Below are 26216 nucleotides of genomic sequence, written 5' to 3'. Positions count from 1 at the left end.
TCTGTCTGTTTCTAAAAACAAGCTATTGACGTTACAGAAAAAAAGGCAAAACATGCAAAAACTCTTTTTTCTACATATAAATGTTTAAATATTGACAAATACCTACGTATTATAAATATCTACTATGCCTTAATCAAACAACTTACAACTCCGGAATTTGTTTTGTTGACCCAAAACAAGAATCCAGCGCTAGAAAAGGGAACCTGCATCACAGAATGGGCACGGAGAAATAACTAGTGAAAACGAAACTAATCGCACAACTGGTGTGGTTTATATAGCTTTTATCTGCCCATTTAGATGCCACGTTTTATAGTATTACATATGCTCACATTTTCACTGTTTAACTAGTGCACATGTTGGGAAAAGTTACAAACTGTGAAGCTGTAAAGGTTTAAATTTCCATCTTAACATATATAAGGTGCTTAATATGGAGAGTTTAAAAACTGTGACCGAGCAAACTGTGTGATTTGCATTCTCATGATTAAAAACATCTAAATAGAAGACATAACAAAATATTGTTCACAATAGAAGAAAAACAAATTTGCTAATATTTGTCATCACTATGCTGTTCAATAAAAAAAATGCCAGCATTTGTAAAGCGTGAAGCTACCCCCGGAAAGGTGTACAGGCGCTCGGGGGCATTGGGAAGATTAAGCAAGGTGTTACCCACAGAGAGATAATGGTGGGCTAAGATGCTGCTAGAGTCAGGAATCGAACTTTGAAAGCTGTTGTTCGAAGTCAGGTATTAAAGGTGCAGCGTCATACTTTTACTACACTTATATGTTAATTACAGCTAATTAAGTTGAAAGCCTTTTTGTTAAATTATAAGTAGGGCTCCTTGTTTTCCGTTTTTACTGATTCTTACAGATGAATACAGACAGAAAAGTATTTATTTTAAAATGTGGATAAACACAGAAATCTGGTTATTTTTTGAGTGATTCTAAATGCTGTCATTGATGAGTACCAGGCTAATAGGTCTGTTGTTCTAAAAGTAAAATGGTTAAAACAATAAAAGAATTTTAGTAAAGAGCCTTAACCCGTTCCATGCGCACGATCAACGGCCGATGCAGCCCCGCCCACTGTGCAGAACGCCCGAACCATGGTAAACTGGTTAAAGAGCAATATATATGCTCATATAAGAAAATATGCACATTTTAATATCAAGATTGTGTGTAGTTTATCATCTAAGAGTGTTTAAATGACTGAAAACAGTCAGTCATTCAGCCATGAGTGCATATTTATCAGAAAAATAAATGTGGAATTATACTCATTTCAGATTCATTTTTTCACAAAACCCAAAATATATATGCGTAATACAGATACAAATATAAAAACAAAATAAATATATAGATAAATACAGATGGAAATGCCCAAAAAATAAATACCATAGAACGTGGAGCCATAATTATAAGTTATAAAAGACTACTGTTAAGTTTGTTTTCACTATAAAAAGTATAAACGTATTTTTAAAATTTACTTAAAAAACATTATAGGTTATAGGGATATTGTAGTTAGAAATTAGCATTTAAAAAACCTTTGAAATTCACTGAAAAAAACATACGTTTCAGGCCCGTTATAGTTAGAAATTAGCATTTTTAAAAAACGTAGAAATTCAATGAAAAAATCATAGGTTTCAGGGATGTTATAGTTAGCTGGACATTTCACTCGTACAAAACCATAGAAATTCCGCCGTTACAGTTAGTTCAGCTAACTATAACTCGTGCCCCCGCAATGCACTGCTCATGACTTAAGACCTCACATATTACATCACTCATGCCATTGTCAGTGACGTTACTAATGACATCCCAAATTACATCACAGATTACATCATCCAGTGACTGTAAGTGTTTTCTAAGAGTTTATGATTGTTAAACATATATACTAAGCTACTACAAAAGTTAAATTAGTGTGCTAGGTGTAGTAGTAATGAGCAATACTGCTTCTAACATATATTATGTGAGTGGCTGTATGTGTCCGTGTGTAAGTGGGTGTCTGAGCAGCTTTATGGGTGGCTCAGTGGATGTGTGAGTTGCTCTATGTGTGATTAAGTGAGTGTGTGAGTGGCTGTACGGGTGAGTGAGTGGGTGGATATCTTGAAAGGCTCTGTGAGTGAGTGACTGGGTGTGTAAGTTGCTGTATGGGTGAGTAAGTGCCTTTTTGAGTGGGGTTTTGGCTAAGTGAGTTGGTGTTTGAGTGGCTGTATTGGAGAGTCAGTGGCTGTTCCAGTAGCTGTATGGGAGAGTGAGCGGTTGTCTGAGTGGCTGTATGACTGAGGGAGTGTGTATGGGAGTACAAGTATGAGTATGTGAGGGAGTGATTGTGTGAGTGCATGTATGGGTGAGTGAGTGACTGTGTTGAGAGGCTGTATGGGTTAGTGACTGAGTGTGTGCATGGCTCTATAGGTGAACAAGTGGGTGTGTGAATAGATGTAAGGAGTGAGTATGAGGCTATGTGAGTGAATATATGAATGAGCGATTGGTTGCATGAGTAGCTGTATGGGTGAGTGAATGGTTTTGTAAGTGGCTGTATAAATGAGTGAGTGGGTGTGTGAGTGACTCTATGGATGAGTGAGTGTATGTGCGACTGCTTGTATGGCTCTGTGAATGGGTGTGTGAGTCGTTCTGTGAATGATGTTATCAGTGATGCCATTTGAGATGTTATCAGTGATGTCACTTAATATATCATGAGTGATATAATGTGTGAGGTCATAAGCAATCCATTGCAGGGGGTAAGTTATAATAGGCTCAGGTAACTATCTCCTCCTTCTCGATGACCAGACAAGTCAACGCCGTCTCCTCATCATGCTTCAACACCCTACGCATGCTCCGTAAAATCTTCCGATGGATCCCAACCGAAACCAGGAAGACGGTCACCCAGGCACTCGTGTCACCAGCCGACTGGACTACGGAAACGCCCTCTACGCCGGAACCACAGCCAAACTACAGAAAAGACTCCAATGCATCCAGAACACCTCCGCCCGACTCATCCTGAACATCCCCCGACGCTGCCACATCTCCGGCCACCTGAAGGACCTGCACTGGCTCCCCGTCAGCAAGAGGATCACGTTCAGGCTCCTCACCCACGCACACAAATCTCTCCATGACCTGGGCCCCAAGTACCTCAACGACCGCCTGACCTTCTACACGCCCACCCGCCAGCTACGCTCAACAAACCTCGCTCTCGCCGCCGTACCACGCATCCGAAGAGCCACCGCTGGTGGCAGATCCTTCTCCTACCTGGCGGCCAAGACATGGAACTCCCTCCCCATCCATCTTTGGCTGACCCAGGACCATCTCGCCTTCAGGAGACAACTCAAGACCTGGCTGTTCGAACAATAGCAGACCCCTTCCCCCAAGCGCCTTGAGACCCTGCCGGGTGAGTAGTGCGCTATACAAGTACTATGATTGATTGATTGATTGACTATAACTGCTGAATTTCTACAGATTTGTACAGGTGAAATCTGAGCCTAACTATAACATCGCTGTAACCTTTGTTTTTTTAGTGAATTTCTAGTTTTTTTAAATTCTATATCCTAACAATAACATAACATACCTGTAACCTTTAGCTTGTTCAGTGAATTTCTAAGATTTTTTTAATGCTACTTCCTGACTATAAAGTCCATAGAACCTTTGTTTTTTAAGTGAACTTCTAAGGGATTTGTAAATTTATTTCCTAACTGTATCCTGTAACCTTCAAGAGTGAGTGCATGAGAACCTTATTGGGGATGTGAGTGAGTGTCTCAATGGGAGTGTTAGTCAGTGTGTGAGTGTCTGTGTGGGCCTGGGACAGGCTTGCTATGTGTCTCACTTGGTGTGTGAGTAGGTACATGAGTGTCTGAGTGGGTCTGCCCGTGGGTGCGTGAGTGTTTGAGTGGGTCTATGGGCGAGTGTGTGAGTGTTTGAGTGGGTGCATGAGTCTCTAAGTGAGTGTGTCCGTGGGTCGGTAAGTGGGTGGTTGAGTGTGTCTGTGAGTGGGTGTATCAGTGTCAAAAGGGGGTCTGTCAGTGGGTGCGTGAGTGAGTCATCCACAAAGGAACCACACCTGCGCTTTTATCACACAAGAGTACATAGTTTTGAACAAAATGCCAACTCAAGTGGAGTACTTTGTACTGGCTAATAACTAAGTGCTACCTCCTTGGTAAATGTCCAGTACATATATTACAGTATAGGTATGTAATGGAGCACAGAGAAATGTCACCAGCGACCTTCTGTACGTTTTGGCAATGTGATTATCCCTGGTGCGTCTTTATCAAGAAATATATGATAATAGGAATCCTCCTATAGAGAAGACAATAGGACTACAAAGAGGTAAGGGTCTTTCTTCTTAACTATATGAAATAAGTTCTTCTTTGTTTGCTGGAGATGTCCATATATCCTTTGGCATCAAGAACTCCTCCCCAAAATCGGCTGGAAACACGCTGTGGTGTCGCTTGTTAAGCTGTGTATCATCCTGGCAAAAGGCAGGAAGATTTTTGCATACAATTATGGTGGGCAGGGCCAAATGGATGAAGATTCCAAATGTTTTGCACATGTGCATAATCGTAGTAATTAAAAGGGAGAACTATCAACACTGTGCTCACCAGGACAGGGCAAAAAAGAACCAACTTGTCACAGTCACATACAGGTTGCGCTCCAATAAATCAATGATGCAGTCACTTTCATGAAGGATTACAGATGATTTTCCAATATGGAATTGCACAGAAAACGCACTTGCTATGCCTTTGCCAAAACCATAAGTTAGGATAATTTGTCCTTTATAGAAGTGGAGCTTCAACAGGGGCACCTGCTAAGTTTATATTTCTGTCTCAAGTTAAGGTTAAATTTCTATCAAATGAACTTTATGGTCAAAACAGCCCTGCAAAAACTGAATGTGGGAGGGGGTGCATGGCCCCTCTACCCTGGCCGATTTTGGCTCAGTTGACCCAACCCCCAGGGCCCGGCCACAATTCAAAGGTGGAGGAGGACCAGACTGCCCCCCTACCTGGGCTGATTTTGGCCATGGGGACATCATCTCCAGGGGCCCTAACGCAATTCAATGGGGGTGGGGCACATGGCCCCCCTTCCTAATCCAATTTTGGTCTTCTTGGGAAGCACATTTTACTTGTCATCAGTGATGTCATTTGAGATGTCATCAGTGATGTCACTGACCATGTTATGAGTGATGTAATATATGAAGTCATAAGCAGTGCATTGCGAGGGCGTAAATTAAGTCAGCTCATTTAACTATAGCTGCAGAATCTCTATGGTTTTGTATGAGTGAAATGCGTCCCTGCAACCTTTGTTTTTTTCAGTATCTGTATATATATATATATATATAACCCACTGATGGTCGCCTGTAGGTAGACCTAGTTTCAATAGGAAAATCATTTTCTTTTTGCTAATAACTTTGGCGCAGTTTGAGGATTTCTCATGAAGAACTAGTTTGCCTCTCACTTCAGCTGCTGTCTTGAAAGGTTTGTGATGATTTTTCAAAAGGGGGCTCAGAAAAACAAGGCGGTCACAAAATGCATTTTTCGCATGCAATTTCAGACAGGGATTTTAGACTACAGTCCGAACTGTTCAATGGAATTACACCAAATTTGGCAGACAGCTAGATCTTGGTCCAGAAAGATCTCCCTTTGTAAATTGATGTAAATTCATCAGTAGTTTTTAAGTAATTAAAAAAAAGATTTATGTATATTTAGGGATGCGGAAGGTCAGGTGATCTGACAGATCTCATGCTAAGATCTGATTGGCTGCCACCACTTCAACAAGGTGGAAGTCCTTTTGGGACTGGCCCCTATTCCCAAGAAAACAGTAAAAAAAAAAACAAAAGGGGCCAGGGTAGAACTACCCGACCCCCTAGGCCTGTTGGTGGGATCCCAAAGGGACCCCAGTGGGGGCCCAAATGTATTTATTTTTTTAATTTGCCATAGATTCTTGGAGGATTCATGACAAAAATCTCCGTCGCTTGTTTTTCTTAGCTCCCCGGGTGGGCCAGGTCCCAGGGCTAGTTGTTTAAATTATCATAGAGGAGGGGGTGTCCCCCTCCCATGGCCAATTTTGGGCCTGGGAACCCCATCCCCCAGGGCCCTGCCTTATTAAATGAGGCAGGGGGCACCCAGTCCCCTCTTAGTCCAGTTCCAGCCCTGAGGACTCCATTCCCCTGGGGTCCTGTCAAAAGTTACATGCCCCAGGGTCGACTCCTGCTTTGTTCCAGGTTGATCACCCATGGGAAATAGCAGTTTCCCTGCCCGCACTGGCACAGTCTGCGAAACCGGTTTGCTGTTGCTTGGCAGAAATGTTCTAATGTGATCTTCAATTATTCCACATCCCTTTTCCATACCTATAATTCTACACCTTCTCCTGCATAGCCAAATCTTCAAACACTTCTCACTCTACCCTCAATGGAATATTAAATCCCTCCTTCTATTCCTTTTCTCTGGGTATTGCCAACCTATATCTGAATCGGTATGTTTTAATGTGTATAGTCTTTGTTTTCAATGGGTTTACATGTTTTTAAGGATTTACAGTCCATTTGCAAATGGTCTTTCAGATAGGCCAGGTGGCTTTTGATATCATACTGTTGCACCCTCTCTTTTCTGTAGCATATGTTGATGAAAATAACTTAAGTATAAATATTACCCGTTGGGTCTCATTAAAGCAGATTATTATGAGTAGGACAATTTACAGCCTACATTTCCATGAAAATATAAGGCTCACTTGCAAATTTTTAAGTAGACTTGAACCAAAAAAGTAAGTCTGGGCAGTGAACTCCGCTCCACTTGTGGAGTGTTCCACACTCCGCGTTACGCAGAGCTCACGGAGTTCTCAAAAACTCTGCTTCGCATTGCGGAGCAGAGTTTTTTTCCTCGCTCGCATTCGTCAACGTCAAGTTGGCGAGCGTGAGCAAGGAAAATCCACCTCCCGGCGAGATGTTTTTTCGTTCGCGATCACCAGCATCAAGTCGGTGAGCATGAGCATGAGCATGGAAAATCAACCTCCCTGCGAGATTTCTCAACGCGGGCAGTCAGATTTCTCATTGCGAGTACTCACATGTACTCGTGACCGCTCGCATTGAGAAACCGCCCACTGGCGTTGAGAAAGCTGCAGCTCGTGCAAAAATGTACTTGAGCAGCAGAAAAAAATCAGCGCCCGCTTGTGCTGTGCATGATGCGGTTTGCAATGATTGCACAGTGCGAACAAGCACCTGGCACTGACAATCACGGGACAACTGCATCAATCTAAAGAAACTCTGCCGGTCACAGAGCTCTGGGTAGTGCGGCAGAGTTTATTGTGCACTTCACGGAGCTCCGCATAGCAGAACTCTGTCAACTCCACCCACGATTACCAAAAAGACAGTTTCTGTTAATCTTATGGAGTGGTAGATTATTTTCCTGTGCTAGGCTATTAATCAAGGTTGGGAAGAAATCTTTGTCATGTGAGTGTCTATCCATTTGATGTATTTGTTTAATTGCCTGCTACCTGCTCTTTTTTAGCTATCACAGAACTCATGATTTACTTTTTTTGTTAAGTTTTTGATCACTTTGGATCCATCTGCTTCTCTCTTAGGGCAATCATAAAATGATTGTTGTACTAGGTGGGAATCAGAAATTGGGTGTCTGGTTCACTGGGTCCTGGTCAAGCAGCAACCATAATTCTTGGCGCAGCACAAGCAATACCCAAATTAACCTGTGCTCAAGCCCCTGGTAGCTTGGCACAGAGCATCAATACTTACCTTAGAGGCAATGTGTAAAGTATTTGTGTAAAACCACAGTCAAACAGTGAAGACACCCGACAAAAAGGAACCCACACCAGGTTGGAAAAATAGAACTGAATGTAATAACTAAAACAATAAGAAAACAGCAAAAATCCAATCAGTAGAACCAGTAATATGATTTTTTAAAGAATAAACTGTTAAATAGCTGCTTAAAAAAGAAAGAGCCAACTGAGCCTATCTTGTCAAGATAGACTGAGTCAAAGTCAACAGTTTAGGTCAATCGAGATTGGGTGCAGGTCGGATATAGTCCCAGATTAATATGCCTGAAATTTTACCTTCTCTAATTTTGTGCCAAGAATCCCATTCAAGTTGGAGAGGGTCATGGGGATCAAGGAGAATGTCATGAAACATTGTTGGTGTGGCACAAAGAGCAAGCCGGGAGTCATGGATGGGCAGGTTGTAGCTTTGCATTGGCAGTCCTCCATGGGCTGTCGATGCTGCTGTGTGAAGAGACGGGCTGTTGGCGGCTTGCTCTAAATATATGTGCAAGCTGTGCAGTTGTGGCGTGAATGAGCATGTTCTTGATCGCGTAGAGCCCAACAGATTGATTTAAGAGCCTGTGAGCCACACCAACGGTGCAGGACCTAAAAGGCTCTGTTTGGAGGTCAGCAACTCACCGCAACTGGTTCCATAAGCTGGTGGGGAGCCCTATATGTCCCTGAGACTCAGATCAGAAGGCCAGGAAACTAGCCCTTTGAGTCACTCTGGGGTCCTGAGTTCAAGATGGAGTTGAAGGTCCAGTTCTTTTCCCTAGAAAAGAGGGCTGCATGCAGCAGGACAGCCCAGCAAGGTGGCAGTTCCATTTTTAGCAGCCGTCCTGAATAGTGGCAGTCCTTGTAGCAGCACAGCAGTCCTTCTTCCTGGCAGAGTATTGTCAGCTCCAGAAGTGCACTTAAGATTTGGTATATGAGGTCACCCAGTTGTGCCTTTGAAGTAGGGCAATCACTTCTAGAGTTTTCCGTTTGAGGTTCCAAGGCATCCTGCCTTCCCTGTCCTAGTTTCAGACTAACTACAGGGGCTATGCAGCCCTTTGTGCGGAGCCAGGACACAGCCTACTCAAGTGTCCCTAGGCCCGTGCCAAGCTCCTCCCTCCCATTCTGCCACAGATGGCTCATTCAGTTACACTTAAACTCTTTATTGTGTGTGGATGTCTCTGAGGAATGAATACACAAAGCTCAACTGTCAGCTGCTCTCAGTCATAACACCATCCGGTCTCAGGATATAGGCACTAAATGGCTAAGGCAAGATAATGCCAATTTTCTAACAGTGGCATTTTCAGAATTGCAATTTAAAATCTGACTTTGCCATAAGCTAGGATTTTAAATTGTGACACTTATAAAATTTGATAAAGCAATTGCGGTGTTATCCTGTGGAAGAGGTAGACCTTGCACTAGTGAAAAATGAACGTAAGAGTTTTTCACTACCAGGGCATGTACAAGATCAATGTAATGCAGCCGTATGTTTTTTTGTTATCTGGAAAAAGCTTTGCATTTATTTTATTTGGTGAAAACACCATGATATCATGCAAAAGTTGAAAATGGCACTTTGGTGAACTTACAAAATATTAGTTGGCTTACATTTAAATATGTGTAAATAAACACAGGACGTTGTCAGAAAATGTAAGCAGATATCTCTTAAACAAAACTAAGATGACCACAAAAAGAAAATGCATTCTAAATTCTAAAATGCCATCCACTGTTGCCTGTCCAAATGAAACATCTCCATCTTTCAACTATAATGTAGCCAATGAGATTTCTTGAAGTGTATCTATTTCCCTCAGATTTGAAAAGGAAATTCAATTGTCTCTTGTAAAAGCTCCAATTTTATCACTTATTGAACCTCTAGGATTTGACAACTGCTGTGGTCCTAAGTGTGTTTAACTCGCTTCAGCGACGGAATGTTCTGTATAACATTGCACTACCTTTCTATTTTGGTTAAACATTTACTAATGCAGACCTGTTTCAATAGAGAATCAGGAAACTCGCCTTAAACTCAGAGATGGTCAATATTAAAACATTTTACACTCTTGATAAATGCACTATATTTTTACACGACTCGTTGATTTTTGTTACATGCGAAAAATGTTATACTATATCTCTGGATCTTTAACTTACTGTAGTATCCAAATAATATTGCATCTCTGACTGATTGTAGGATGTTAGCTTTGGTTCATTTGTTTTATTCTCTTTTTAAGTTTAAACAAAACACATGGATAAGGGACATGAACAAATAAGGTACATGAATGAGTAAACCCACCCTCTAATATATATCAGAATTGTATCAATTATTTTTATTATACAGAACTTAAAGAGCTATACCTTGTAAATCAGATTGATTTCTACAAAAAAGCAACCAGCCATAATAACATTTTACATAAAATAAATTTTCATTTAGAATAAATAATTACAAATCTAGCATACCTGCAAAAAGAGTTAAATTGATAGTCTCTGAGGAAAAAATCAATAGGAACTGAAAATGAAGGCAGACGTATTTAGAGATAGAGAGCAACAAGAATGGATGTGGAATTGAAAGAAATATTTAAAAGCACACCCTATATTTTCCTACAACATAGGATGATACTTGAACAAGAAAATATCAAAGTTACACTACATTCACCATTTGAATGTCTGTAAAGGATATTACACTACACATATCATCCAACTACTGGAGAATAAATCAAATTGAAGCAATGTGCATTCTATGACAGTAAATTCAATACATACTTGATAAAATGACCTTGTAGTAGGGGATTCATAGATAGAACTATGAGGGAAATTAAGCTTTGAAGTACAGAACATGAGTGTTATCATACAGAAAAAGAAAAAAAAGACCTCCAGCTGTACATGTTTTTTTAAAGGAAAAGGCAATATACATCAGATTACATTTTAAGAGTTGGACACCGGAAATAGAAACTAAAAAGGAAGAAATGGAAATCAATAGATAGCGCAAGGAGAAGATTATTGGATAAAGAGAATGGCTATGTTCCAACCAAAATAATTAATTGAGCAATTAGAACTGAAATTAGGTAGACACTACCAGTAACAAGAAAAAAACACAGATTTTAAGTGGAAACAGACGTTTAGAAGACTAATGATTGACAAATTGAAACATTTGAATAATTGTGAGTAAGCAGGCAACAGCAAAATTAATAAATAAGTAATTTTTAGATTGAAGTATTTAGTACACATTCGACCTGACATCCTTGTTGTGGTCTTCCCCCAAACCTTTTGCCTTCATCCCTTCTGTTTTGCTGAATTTTTTTGTGTTGGCTTTAGTACTCAGTTCAATTTACCACTACTAACCAGTGCTAAAGTGCTTGTCCTCTCTCCCTATAACAAGGTACAATTGGCTTAGACCTGATTGGCACATTTAATGTATGTATATGACAGTATTCTACAAGAACTTAGGGCCTGTAAATTAAATGCTATGAGCGGGCCTTCAGCGCTCCTCGTGCCACTCACTAAAATAGCACAATAAAACATGTCTTAGGCCTGCTAATGGCAACTGAATGATTCAAACGGGGGTGGTGATGGACAGAGTATCTGAATTAAGCAGAACACTCCTACCCAGTCAAAAGGTCAGGGCTTGATCCATCACCGTTTTTTAGCTCACTGCCCCATCCCAGTTCAGAACCTGGCTACATGCAAATCAGTCTGACCCTGGCCCAGTGCATCATGGGAACAGGGCAGACCAAACTACCAAGCCAATTCTTCACTGGAAAGGATACAAGCTTCCGGGGACCGGTTTCTGGCATTACAGCCGTCTTCGGCCCGGCTTGCTTGAATCCTGATGGTGCAGTGAGCAAGGGACTCACATCTGAGCATACCCTTCCACACTTGTGGTGGCCAAAATGATTCAAAAGGGGGTGGTGATGGACAGAGTATCTGAATTAAGCAGAACACTCCTACCCAGTCAAAAGGTCAGGGCTTGATCCATCACCGTTTTTTAGCTCACTGCACCATCCCAGTTCGGAACCTGGCTACATGCAAATTAGTCTGACCCTGGCCCAGTGCATCATGGGAACAGGGCAGACCAAACTACCAAGCCAATTCTTCACTGGAAAGGAAACAAGCTTCCGGGGACCGGTTTCTGGCATTACAGCCGTCTTCGGCCCGGCTTGCTTGAATCCTGATGGTGCAGTGAGCAAGGGACTCACATCTGAGCATACCCTTCCACACTTGTGGTGGCCAAAACGATTCAAAAGGGGGTGGTGATGGACAGAGTATCTGAATTAAGCAGAACACTCCTACCCAGTCAAAAGGTCAGGGCTTGATCCATCACCGTTTTTTAGCTCACTGCACCATCCCAGTTCAGAACCTGGCTACATGCAAATTAGTCTGACCCTGGCCCAGTGTATCATGGGAACAGGGCAGACCAAACTACCAAGCCAATTCTTCACTGGAAAGGAAACAAGCTTCCGGGGACCGGTTTCTGGCATTACAGCCGTCTTCGGCCCGGCTTGCTTGAATCCTGATGGTGCAGTGAGCAAGGGACTCACATCTGAGTATACCCTTCCACACTTGTGGTGGCCAAAACGATTCAAAAGGGGGTGGTGATGGACAGAGTATCTGAATTAAGCAGAACACTCCTACCCAGTCAAAAGGTCAGGGCTTGATCCATCACCGTTTTTTAGCTCACTGCACCATCCCAGTTCAGAACCTGGCTACATGCAAATTAGTCTGACCCTGGCCCAGTGCATCATGGGAACAGGGCAGACCAAACTACCAAGCCAATTCTTCACTGGAAAGGAAACAAGCTTCCGGGGACCGGTTTCTGGCATTACAGCCGTCTTTGGCCCGGCTTGCTTGAATCCTGATGGTGCAGTGAGCAAGGGACTCACATCTGAGCACACCCTTCCACACTTGTGGTGGCCAAAACGATTCAAAAGGGGGTGGTGATGGACAGAGTATCTGAATTAAGCAGAACACTCCTACCCAGTCAAAAGGTCAGGGCTTGATCCATCACCGTTTTTTAGCTCACTGCACCATCCCAGTTCAGAACATGGCTACATGCAAATTAGTCTGACCCTGGCCCAGTGCATCATGGGAACAGGGCAGACCAAACTACCAAGCCAATTCTTCACTGGAAAGGAAACAAGCTTCCGAGGACCGGTTTCTGGCATTACAGCCGTCTTCGGCCTGGCTTGCTTGAATCCTGATGGTGCAGTGAGCAAGGGACTCACATCTGAGCATACCCTTCCACACTTGTGGTGGCCAAAACGATTCAAAAGGGGGTGGTGATGGACAGAGTATCTGAATTAGGCAGAACACTCCTACCCAGTCAAAAGGTCAGGGCTTGAGTCATCACCGTTTTTTAGCTCACTGCACCATCCCAGTTCAGAACCTGGCTACATGCAAATTAGTCTGACCCTGGCCCAGTGCATCATGGGAACAGGGCAGACCAAACTACCAAGCCAATTCTTCACTGGAAAGGAAACAAGCTTCCGGGGACCGGTTTCTGGCATTACAGCCATCTTCGGCCCGGCTTGATTGAATCCTGATGGTGCAGTGAGCAAGGGACTCACATCTGAGCATACCCTTCCACACTTGTGGTGGCCAAAACGATTCAAAAGGGGGTGGTGATGGACAGAGTATCTGAATTAAGCAGAACACTCCTACCCAGTCAAAAGGTCAGGGCTTGATCCATCACCGTTTTTTAGCTCACTGCACCATCCCAGTTCAGAACCTGGCTACATGCAAATTAGTCTGACCCTGGCCCAGTGGCCGACGAGGCTGAAATGCCAGAAACCGGTCCCCGGTAGCTTGTATCCTTTCTGGTGAAGAATTGGCTTGGTAGTTTGGTCTGCCCTGTTCCCATGATGCACTGGGCCAGGGACAGACTAATTTGCATATAGCCAGGTTCTGAGCTGGGATGGGGCAGTGAGCTAAATAACGGTGATGGATCAAGCCCTGATCTTTGGACTGGGTAAGAGTGGTCTGCTTAATTCAGACACTCTGTTCATCACCACCCCCTTTTCTGAATCGCTTTTGGCCACTATAGGTGTGGCAGGGTATACTCAGACATGAGTCCCTTGCTCACTGCTCCATCAGGATTCAAGCAAGCCGGGCCGACGAGGCTGAAATGCCAGAAACCGGTCCCCGGTAGCTTGTATCCTTTCTGGTGAAGAATTGGCTTGGTAGTTTGGTCTGCCCTGTTCCCATGATGCACTGGGCCAGGGACAGACTAATTTGCATATAGCCAGGTTCTGAGCTGGGATGGGGCAGTGAGCTAAATAACGGTGATGGATCAAGCCCTGATCTTTGGACTGGGTAAGAGTGGTCTGCTTAATTCAGACACTCTGTTCATCACCACCCCCTTTTCTGAATCGTTTTTGGCCACTATAGGTGTTGCAGGGTATACTCAGACATGAGTCCCTTGCTCACTGCTCCATCAGGATTCAAGCAAGCCGGGCCGACGAGGCTGAAATGCCAGAAACCGGTCCCCGGTAGCTTGTATCCTTTCTGGTGAAGAATTGGCTTGGTAGTTTGGTCTGCCCTGTTCCCATGATGCACTGGGCCAGGGACAGACTAATTTGCATATAGCCAGGTTCTGAGCTGGGATGGGGCAGTGAGCTAAATAACGGTGATGGATCAAGCCCTGATCTTTGGACTGGGTAAGAGTGGTCTGCTTAATTCAGACACTCTGTTCATCACCACCCCCTTTTCTGAATCGTTTTTGGCCACTATAGGTGTGGCAGGGTACACTCAGACATGAGTCCCTTGCTCACTGCTCCATCAGGATTCAAGCAAGCCGGGTCGACGAGGCTGAAATGCCAGAAACCGGTCCCCGGTAGCTTGTATCCTTTCTGGTGAAGAATTGGCTTGGTAGTTTGGTCTGCCCTGTTCCCATGATGCACTGGGCCAGGGACAGACTAATTTGCATATAGCCAGGTTCTGAGCTGGGATGGGGCAGTGAGCTAAATAACGGTGATGGATCAAGCCCTGATCTTTGGACTGGGTAAGAGTGGTCTGCTTAATTCAGACACTCTGTTCATCACCACCCCCTTTTCTGAATCGTTTTTGGCCACTATAGGTGTGGCAGGGTATACTCAGACATGAGTCCCTTGCTCACTGCTCCATCAGGATTCAAGCAAGCCGGGCCGACGAGGCTGAAATGCCAGAAACCGGTCCCCGGTAGCTTGTATCCTTTCTGGTGAAGAATTGGCTTGGTAGTTTGGTCTGCCCTGTTACCATGATGCACTGGGCCAGGGACAGACTAATTTGCATATAGCCAGGTTCTGAGCTGGGATGGGGCAGTGAGCTAAATAACGGTGATGGATCAAGCCCTGATCTTTGGACTGGGTAAGAGTGGTCTGCTTAATTCAGACACTCTGTTCATCACCACCCCCTTTTCTGAATCGTTAATGGCAACTGTATGGCAGCTTTAAACTGCCATTTTGACATGGCAAAATAAAACTCTTAACAGGCCTAAACTTTCCTTTTTAATACATATGTCACACCTAAGGGAGGCAATAAAGGTCCACTGGACAAAATGCATTCTATTTAGAAAGTAGGACATAATGGTTTAAATGTTGCATGTCTTGGTAGTGAAAAACTCATAATTTCTTTTTTAGTACTGTAAGGCCCTAACTCTCCTATTGGATAACATAAGACAACCATATTACATTTTTATAAGTGCTATCAATTGATTGGGAGCAGGTAGACCTGTCACGTTTAGCCTCAAATGAATTGCCATTAAAAATCCTATTTAGTGGCAAAGTCAAATTTTATATCACAATTATCAAAATTATGCATTTATATTTCCTAACCATTTGTGCCTCTGCTAGTGTCCTGGGTCACATGACTGTGCATGGCTTTGATGTTGGGCTTTCTGTATTCCTACTAAACTGTGAGATAAAAGGGAACTAGAAGTTGGCAGGATGGGCCATCCTGCTAGAATGGCTGGGAGTGTAGTTGTTTCCTGTCCCACTTACACTTCAAAGGACTTGCCTCCAGAATACACAATAAATATTGAACCCTCAGAACAACTATTCAGTATACTCCTGGCCTTGTGGAAGACTTCAGAAGGACTGAGTGGACTGCCAGAGGACTGCCCTGCTTCTACCAGAGGACAGCCCTGTTTGGTGCTTGAAGGCCTGCTTTGCTGCTTGAAGAAGAACTGGACAATCTCCTTCAACCCAGGACCACCAGCAGTGACTCCAGTGACCGGCTCATGATGTACCTGTGGCAGGACAACTGGGAAAAGACAAGACCTTTGCCAGGCTCGTCACCCACTTTTAATAGCCTTAGATCAGATTGACCTAAGATCCATTCTTCAGGTCTGGCCCCACCTGCAAGGCCAGTGGAAAGTCAGGAAGAAAGCAAAAGGCTCCTCTGTTACCCCTACCATATCAATGGGATTGGTGGGAGTTTCAACAAGACCCTTAAAGGCATGATTATGGGCCTGTCAGTGCCCATGAGATAGAACTGGGATGTCCTCTTGCCATTGCATCTCAGAGGGGAGTGCCACAGAAAGGATTGTAATCAATTTCCTTTGAGCTTCTGTATGAAAACCCTGTCAGAAGGCCTCTCAGCCTTATAAATGAGGGTTGGGAACAACGTTCCATGAAACATTTGAGGATGTAGTCAGCTACATGGTGACATTCAGGGCGAACATTAAGTGCTTGTGAAAGAAGGCTACTCATAATGTGGAAACCAGTCAGGTGGTTTTGAAACTCTGGCATAGTCTGAAGGCAACTCTAGTTGAGTTTCAGCATGACCATACAAAACACACAAATAATAATAATAAAAGTGGAGGTAACCTTCCTGGTAGACCTCAAGAACCCCTGGTATATTTATGGGTCCAGAATGTCAATCACCTCAAACCCCACTATGAAAGGTCCCAGGTTGTAATGCTCCTGGTGACAAATAATGGAGTGGAGGAAAGTGAACATCTGCCCGACCTCCCCTCTGCTAAAGAGCAGGATGAGCCAGTGTAAGGTGTCAACCTCTCCCCTACCCCATCCTCAGAATAACAGAGGGACTGCCACCACTTCCCGGGACAGTTTGCCCCTTGGGCTCACACATCTGTGTACCCATAACATTGATAGAGGGAACCCTTTGGGTTAGGAAAAAAAAAATGTATAGGCTATCTGGCAAGGTGAGAGCTATTATCAAGGAGGGGGTGCTGGAATGCTGGAACTAGGGATAATTCAGCCCTCCAACAGTCCTCAGTCCAGCCTTGTGGTGCTGGTACTGAAGGGCACCCCACCGGCTGCTGCCCCTGAACTCCACTTCTGTGTGGATTATAGGGAGCTCAACTCAGTCACTTAGGTTGATGCACACCCAATCCCCCAAGCTGCCTAGTTCCTGAATACTTATGATTTCACATCTGTGTACTGGCAGAATTCCCTAACTGAAGAGGCTAAGGACAGGTCTTCATTCTCGCACCCAGAGGACCATTTCCAGTTTAAGACAATGCCCTTTGGACTAAAAATCGCTGCTGCCATCTTTCAGAGCTTGGTTAACAGGGTCTTGGCTGGGATGGAGGTTTTCAGTGCCACCTACTTGGATGACATTGCAGTCTTCAGCTCCAGCTGGGAGAACCACCTGCTTCATCTCCAGAGGAACCTCAGACCCTGCAGCAAGCAGTCCTGCCAATCAAGGCCAGCAAGTGTCAGGTTGTGTAGGGATAAGTGGTCTACTTGGGACACCAAATGGCTGGGAGTGATATGCAGCCCTTCCAAGACAAGGTTCAGGATTCAGACAATTCTGGCCTGGGAACCCCCTAAGACCTAGACCGAGATGAAGACCTTCCAATGCCTCAGTGGATATTACAGGAGGTTGTTCAAGGGCTATGGCACCATTTTGCCACCTTGACTGAGCTGACTTCCAAAAACCAGCCCAGGAAAGTGATCCTGACAGAGAAGGCTTTAAGACCATGAAAGAGGCGATGTGTACAGTCCCTGTACTGAAGGCCCCTAGCTCCTCCAAAGAATTTACTGCACAACCGGACACCTCAGGGCATAGCATAGGGGCAGTGCTCTCACAGCTAAGTGAAGGGGCTTAGACCAACCTGTAGCAAAAATATGTCACTATACCTAAAAATAGCATGTCCTTCTTCTCACACCAATAACCCATCTATCTTTCAAGGCCACAATGTATGTGAACATAATAATAATTTCAACTATAATAGCAATTAATGCATATCCCTGCTGTATTATTATTTAAAACAAACCACATTTAAATTAACTTGAATTAATCTAATTAATTCCAAGTTTAACATAACATGCCATGTGTATTTGTAAAGTGCACGTTCACCCAAGGGTATCTTGGCACTGAATAACAGATGTTTTTTGTTACCCAACTCAATGGTACTCATTTTATTGACCTCAGAAAATTGAATGGCTGAGTGGACCTACTACGATTTGAACCTGTGACTATGAGGTTGAACACAGACCATTACATTGGACACATTAGTCCAATATGCCACCAGGCAGTATTACAATGATTTTTGTAGGAGAGTGACACTGTAAGTATGTGTACCTGTTTGATACATACTAAACACATAAGGAGAGTCTTATTGCTGGGGTGTGGAATGAGATGAGAAGGAATGTAGCAATGGGATGACAATATTAGTGATGTTACTGGGAAAGTGCAGTAAAAACATCTGTTTAAGCTGCAGAAGGTGTGTCATGTAAGTGAGCATGCAAATGAGTGATTGTTGTGAGGATAGATCTAATGTATTGTTGCTGGATCAGTGAGGTATGTTTGGTGATTCGGCAACTAAGCACAGAATGGTCATGTTGTTTTTGTGGAAAAAGGTTTTATTAATGTGGTATATGACATGACCAACTTTTGTATGATGTGCCCTCACTTTTTGCCCTATCTACATTGCTTGCTTTAGAACTCTGTGCACTTTATCTCTGATAACCAGGAGCGTGCATGGACTCTCCTTTAAACATGGTTACATTGACTTTTTCCTGATTGCAATCTTCAACTTGCTTGAATGCCACTCATATATGATTAAGTACCACTAGTGGACTTCAGGACCTATTGAGAGATCCCCCACATTGGCAGTGTACAACTAGCTACATGCCGACCTATGTATTGCCTGACTGCTGAAGTGTAAAACCTGCAGAACGATTTGTCCAAAGTACCCATCTTGACTGGGAAAGATCTCCCATTAAATATTTAAAGTCATCAAATATTAGTACGTCATCCCTATATAGGTTGTGTAGTACACAATGCAGGGTGTAAGGTATGTAAAAGTGGGACAGGTAGACAATTCATATGACTATACCCCTACAGTGAAAGTCCCACTAAGCTACTTTAATTGTTGCAGGCCTAGCTGCCCTTTGTAGCAAACCAGAACACAAATTAAAATGCTAATACCTCTGTCTCGGGAATGGGACCAGCTGGAAACATTATTCAACCATTATTTTTTACAGGTATTATAAATTCAATTCAATTGTGAATTTTGATTTTCATAAATAATATGGAAAGAAGAAAGCTATCCTTTACCTTTCACCTTCCAAGATCAACTTATCACTTAAGGATGTGGAAAATACATCTCAGGAAACACACAGTATGTCACTGTGATTGACAAGTTTACATGAATAGGCAGAGATGGCCCACCTGAGCTCAGCAGAAGTATGTGGGCTTTTATCATGTTGCCACCCTAATGTCAAAGTTTGTCTGACAGGTCTGTTTGAACCATATGTAAGAACTTGCTGCACTTAAAAAGGGGAGCAAACAGTATGCCAGAAAAATGTTTGTGTATCTCCTGTTTGGGTGCTGATGGACGTCCTGCATTTGTCCTACCAGATGTCTGTCTCTTGGTATGCTATGGGTACAGGGCCTGATTTAAACTCAATTTCAGTATTAGATGTGAGAGGAAACTTGTGATTATAATAGTGCACCCCCTACACATCCACAACCTTCAGAGCCAAAGTTTAGTGTGACCAAAGCTTTCACCATCTTGAAAGCCCCTGGCACATGGCATTTTGTGTTTATTTTTAGTCAGGCAAACAAGAACTACTGAAACTAATAATAGGGGTTCCCCTCAGATCATTCAACATATTGGCTAGGGAGTGTCCAGAAATCACCCCAACCAACTAGCTGATGCCAGAAATAAATGTTGCACCCTATGCCACTTTCCGTAGAGCACTTTCTGGAACTGCAAAAGATCAGAAGAAGACTGGACTTGCGGTCTGTGACCGGAGACAAGCCCTGAAAGACTGGTCTTTCTCCTACTTGTTCCTAAGGCAAAGAAGCAGATGCAAGAATCAATTGGGTGACCTCCTGGGAGGCTTCAGGTGCACAACAAGTTTCAAGAGGCCTTCTTCCTAAAATGCCCAGCCGACCAGTAGCAACTGGATTAGGACTGGCCTTCACTGTTTGCCTCTGCCTAATACTCGATGAGTCTCTATGTCCCCTCCCAAGAGGTCCTGGGGGTCTTAGAAATGCACTAATTGGTATGCTGAGCACCAGAGCGAAGTTTGGAAACTTAAAAAAACGCTTGCTTCCGAGCTTCTCTGGTACCTGCCATGAAAAGAATGCAACCGGCAGTTCCACAGTTTAAGATTGAATTTCAGTTTGTCCCACACAGAGATTTATGCTCCTTTAAACAAACATGACAATTTTCTAATAGTGATGCCTACTTTGTAGGAATCGCAATTAGGAAATCTCAAATTTTATACATACCATTTTGCATTTCCTAAATAGCAATTTGTAAGGCGTTGCTATTTAGGGAATGAAAAATAAGTATTTTGTACATTTGGCCCAAAGTCTTTTATTGAATGATGACTAAGATTTTTTTTTTGACGATTACTTCCATACTTTTCACCAAGACCAACCCACTTGTTGTATCCGATAGGGGCTCCATCGTGGTCAGCCTCAAATTGCAGCTAAGTCCCAGCGTACCACGACTATTGACTATAATTGGCATTCCTTGCATTTTGGTGCTTATTTATTTAATACTTTAAAAACTCATATCATCTGTTCCCCTTATTTGATTTGTGCTACTTTTGCTATCAGATTGTTTATTACATTGTTCTCCATTACACTAATCCAGTTTGAGATTGTATTACTTGTTGTTTGCAGTACTGCATAAATACTTTACTCATAGCCCTAAGACCTAGGGTAGCTGTGTTTAACAAAACAAAAAAAAGTTACATTGGTTTGCTCTGTGCCATAGCTAACATGGGGATCAACTTTTGTTAATTTAGTGACTTTGTGGGTCACCCTGCCAATAGTTGTGATCATTACTTAGAGGTGGACAGTCACCCGGGAATGTGGCAGGTATCTAGTATGCTGTATCGTAATGTAGTGCTCTTTAAAGATGTGCCTTCAGGATTCAGGGGTCATCTTTATCAATGGTAACGAGGGTGTTTTTTATGATGTGTTAGATAGATGCTTCTGTATTGCAGTGTGATATGAAGCCAGAGTGGAAGTTGTACAAGAGATGGTTTGTGTTATTGTGAACGTAGATTTGAGCATAGTGTCCTTTTTCAATGATATTGCCAATAAAGCCTAGTAGAATGATAGGCCATGAGGTGGCAGATTCATTGGAGTCTACTGTAGGTTTGTTTAGAAGTGGATGGGTCTGATCTCTCTACAGAGCTCCTGGGAAGAGGCCTTGAGTGAGGGAGGTGTTGACAATGGTTAGTAGGGTGAGAGAGTTTTTCCACAAAGAGGTTTGATGAAGGACATGGGTAAGACAGTATCTTCATTGGAGGTGGCTTTGAAGGAGTTGAGTATGTCAGCGAGATCAGCAGCTGGTGGGCTTTGAAGAATGGCCATGACAGGATGCTACTAGGGTGGGTGTAAGAGGAGATGTAGGCTTGCTGTTGTTGATGAGCTGTGGGATCTTTTGTATTCTTTCTCTCAAGAAGATGTTGATGGCATTTCACTTGTCTGCGGAGTGTGGAGTAGGGGAGTCAGATGGGGCTTGTACAGTGCAAGAAGATCGTTATGCTTCTTTTCAGAACTTTGTTGTTGGCATTCGTATAGTACTTTGGTTTTGCTGGTGGAATAACTTATCTACATGTTGCTTGGAAGGATGTCAGTAGAATATGTTATACTTCATTGGAAATTTTCACATTTGTTCACAAATATACTGACCATCGTTCATGAAATAACATTCACACTCACTCTATCCAGAGGGTAAGGGAAAACAGGCAATGACCATATATTTATATTATTTTAAATGTCATTGCCTGGGCTTCCGAGGTAACTGTAGACACCATTACACATCAACACAATAAAATAATATATGCAAAGAAGGCATTTTGGGGTAAGATCACGCCATTTATCTCTAAGGTCTTCAACAGAAGCTAGTTAAATGATACGTTTGGATTAATTATCATAGTACACTTTCTAAAACATAAGGAAGTATTCTCCAAAAACAATATGATAACCATGTGAATTGCTTAATGTATTTGTGAATCTATGCAAACCAGAGGCGGAGCCGGCCACAGTATGTTCTCAAATCCTGCTAATTATGAATTGAAGAAGAGGACTGACAATATGGAAAGAATCAGATGAACACACGGTAGCTTGCAGAGAGCATTGCTCGGAAAGTCAGCGGTACCTGCAAAAGCCTGTCTCACATTGATTATAAATAAAATGTAAACCTTTGCACTATATCTCGAGGGAGTATTGTGGTTATATGATTTATATGATGAAACTTTTCTATCACATAATTTTCCAACGCCATAAAATAGCCTAGGGGATCACCGCCTCATAAAATATGGCCTTTTAGTGGAGAAGCAGCCATTGACGTTCAATTGATACTTTATCGAAGCTCCCCTCACCTCTAGTTTATTACCATCTAAGCGATACACACTGTATCACCTGGAGACGGTTGCTATCTGGTGCGACAGACTGCTACAGTTTTCTATCTTGAAAAATATCAAGGTTCAGCTTAATAATGACAGGTTGTCTGCCTTAAGGACGGATTTTATGTAATGCAGCAGCTTTAGCTAGCGTTTGCTTGTTAGATGCCCTAATTAACAGCTGGCTCAAGAAAGAGAAACACCGAGTGGGCACCACAGGTATATCACATATGAATTATTTTTAGAAGGACTCGCTGCTTGTTTAAGAGGAATGTAATGATTTAGTTTTACTTATGCTTCATCTGGAATACTGCTTTCATGAATTTTATTACATCCATATTTCCTAGCTCTAATATATGGTTACTATCTGAGCGCCATCACATACATACCATATCATATCTCTGGCAGTACATAGCTCTGTAGTTGGCTGCATATGGCCCTTCTTATCTACGCCCTAGCTCATTATTATAGCAAACGTGATGGGGCTGGCCAGGCAGGATTTATGTAAGCAGGTTGAAGTACGTGTTTTTTAACCATTGTTCATCCGAAATACAGCAACATTTCCATAGACATAATGCTGAATTACACCATTTGTAAGCAGTGTATGATTTACTTGAGCTACGCATATATCTCATTGTCACTTCAAAATGAGATAGCGCCAACTATGCAAGGGTATGCAGTCAGAGTTGTTACTTCTCTTACAATTATATATAAATGTGTGTGTGAGTGTGTATAGATATATATAGATATATATTTATATATATGTGTGTGTGGATAGATAGATAGATAGATAGATAGATAGATAGATAGATAGATAGATAGATAGATAGATAGATAGATAGATAGATAGATAGATAGATAGATAGATAGATAGATAGATAGAGACAGACAGACAGACAGACAGACAGACAGACAGACAGACAGTCAGACAGACAGACAGACAGACAGACAGGTAGATAGATAGATAGACAGACAGACAGACAGACAGACAGACAGACAGACAGACAGACAGACAGACAGACAGACAGACAGATAGATAGATAGATAGATAGATAGATAGATAGATAGATAGATAGATAGATAGATAGATAGATAGATAGATAGATAGATAGATAGATAGATAGATAGATAGATAGATAGATAGATAGATAGATAGATAGAAAGATAGATAGATAGATAGGTAGATAGATAGATCACCTATCTGACATTTCAATCAGCAATCAGTAAATTCTTCTAGGCCTATTCCAAATTAGAGCTCTTCTCTAAGGCACATTCTAAACTGGAATTTGTATGCAGATTCAATCTGTACGCCTTCACAATTGCTAGCTTGAGGCTCTGGTATCACACTATTTAAGTGCCTTTCAAATGCTTTTCTTAAAATTGAATGCAGTCAAGTGGAGTGTACAATTGCTTAATTTCAAACCATCAGTGCATATCAAGAGTCCTTTTTGCTTGAGAAATACCAGTATTCTTTCCCTGACATTCTACCTTGTACCCTGTATCTTCACAAAGAATCACCATTTTTCCCCACATCACATATTTTTTCCTAGCTCTCTAGAACAAAAATTCTAATAACTATTTCAGTGTTTTCAATACAGAAATATTGTGTGCAAGTCCAAGAAACAGATATAAATAGAGAGGGATAAATCATGATCAGTCAGTCAAATACTTTATTCAGCTTAAAAAGAAACCATAAAAGTATATAGTACAAACACAGCAATACAAAGTTGACGTAATACGCTTTAAATTATCAATTTGAATGAAATTAATAGCATAAAATGTGAAATATCGACAGTACATTAAGAAATACCACACTAGATATAAGCAAGTTAAAACTCATAAAGATAAAAAGAAAATAATAAAACCCAATGCTAATACCAAATTTTAAACAGAGATCTTGGCGATCTAGAGCAAATAAGTCTTCAATCCCCAACTGTTCAGCCTGCCACACTACCAAAATGCTCTTCCTCTGTTGCTCCAACTCCAGTGCAAATGGCTTGCAACAGCATGCGCAATGGATTATTTAGTATTGGTACCAAATAGCCTAAGTGCAACTAAGCATTGACTGTCCCAAGCAATCTACCAATCAGGAGGAGCCAACACTTTCTCGGTCTTGCAAACCCTGGGAAAAAAAAGAAAATGAAATAGTGTCTCCTCTGTGCAGCAGAACACTGGACACGTGATACTCTCATCGATCTTTGATTACCATCTAGAGCAGAAGCTTTTAAGTGGTAAAGAGCCATGGTGAAACTTAATATACAAAAGTCTAGCAGCATGAGTAGGAATACAATCTCAAGAGTTGGGAACTGGCTATGTAATTTCAAGTCCAAAATATCAACAGTAAGAACACCATGGTTCTTGTTATTCATTTCAAGTCCCCACACATGAGTCCAGTAAATATCCTCTAGAGTCTTCTTAGATAGATCCACTGTCACTATCAAGCCAGTACTTCTCTATACCCACATACAACATGTCCCTTATCTAACATCCCCACTTAATCATATGGCTTTTATCTGCTTCGACCATGTCCCTAAATACATTATAATATACAATAAGAGCTGGGTTATAAAATCAAGATATTGTCAGTTCTCTCATTTAGGCACAATGGGGAGACCCGAGAAAAAAGACTGCAAAGCCCTAAGTTTCTGTTTCATTTTCAGTGTGTTGTGGAAGCACATGTATGGTTGATGCACATCCTAATTTTGTAGTAGCAGTACAGCAAAATAAGCATACCACATTTCATGGCCATGCTGTCATCTGATAAAACTGAGATTTCACACAAACAGAAGTTTAAAAACCAAAATTGCCTTAAGGCCCCTCCCCCAAAAAACACACAAACAAACCTAGCCATGAATAAAACCTGTATACTCGAATTTACTGGTTATACATTTCCGGAATAATTTGCTGTGGAAGCATGATCTGTTGCGAAGAAAGTAGAATAGAAATACAACCTTCACAGATTCACAGAATCATCAGAATCGAGGTGCTTTGCTCTATAGATTTGGAATACTTAAGGAGAGCATGAGCTTTTAATTTATGTTAGGAAGTTTGACAGGTTTAGTTTCAGTGGCAAACGTTCTGATCATCTCTTTCAGGGACAAGAATTCCACTTTTCATGACCTGATCTGGACTCATCAATGTGGTGTAGCTTGAGTCTTGAGGAGCAGCAAGAAAGGTGATCTTTTATGGAGCTGCACTCTTTAGGTCTCGCCTAGGTAGTGCATATACTGTCTCCTCGAGACATGCTGTATCTGTATCTACTCTGTGGACTTACAGCCCGCCTATTGCTTTTAGTTTATTTCCTCCGAAAGGCTTGCTTCTGTGTGGATGTATTTTTTTTGTCCCATCTTTAGGTGCCTTGCTCCGTCCCACGAAGCAGTGACCTATTACTTGTATCCTTTCACATTCATGCATTTCTGTTTGTTTTTGTGCACTATTTTTTCATTGGTTTCTGGCAGTCTTTTTAGGAGGTTCCCATCTGTAAACAGGACTGTAATTCTTGATCTTATCTCATCTGATGCTTATGTTATCTGCATTTTTGTAAACCAATAAAGTTGGGGCTGTCTGCTCCCTCATGCTTTTTCGATTTTACTCATCCTTTTTGTGCATTTTTGTAAGAACTGTGCTGTTTTAGGAAATCAACTGTTCCATCCTCTGTCCCCCAACCCTTTCCCACTTTGGA

Source organism: Lissotriton helveticus, chromosome 6, assembly GCF_964261635.1.
Source record: "Lissotriton helveticus chromosome 6, aLisHel1.1, whole genome shotgun sequence".
Taxonomy (NCBI): Eukaryota; Metazoa; Chordata; class Amphibia; order Caudata; family Salamandridae; genus Lissotriton; species Lissotriton helveticus.
The sequence above is the reverse complement of the archived record's forward strand: the minus strand, read 5'-3'. Positions refer to the sequence as shown.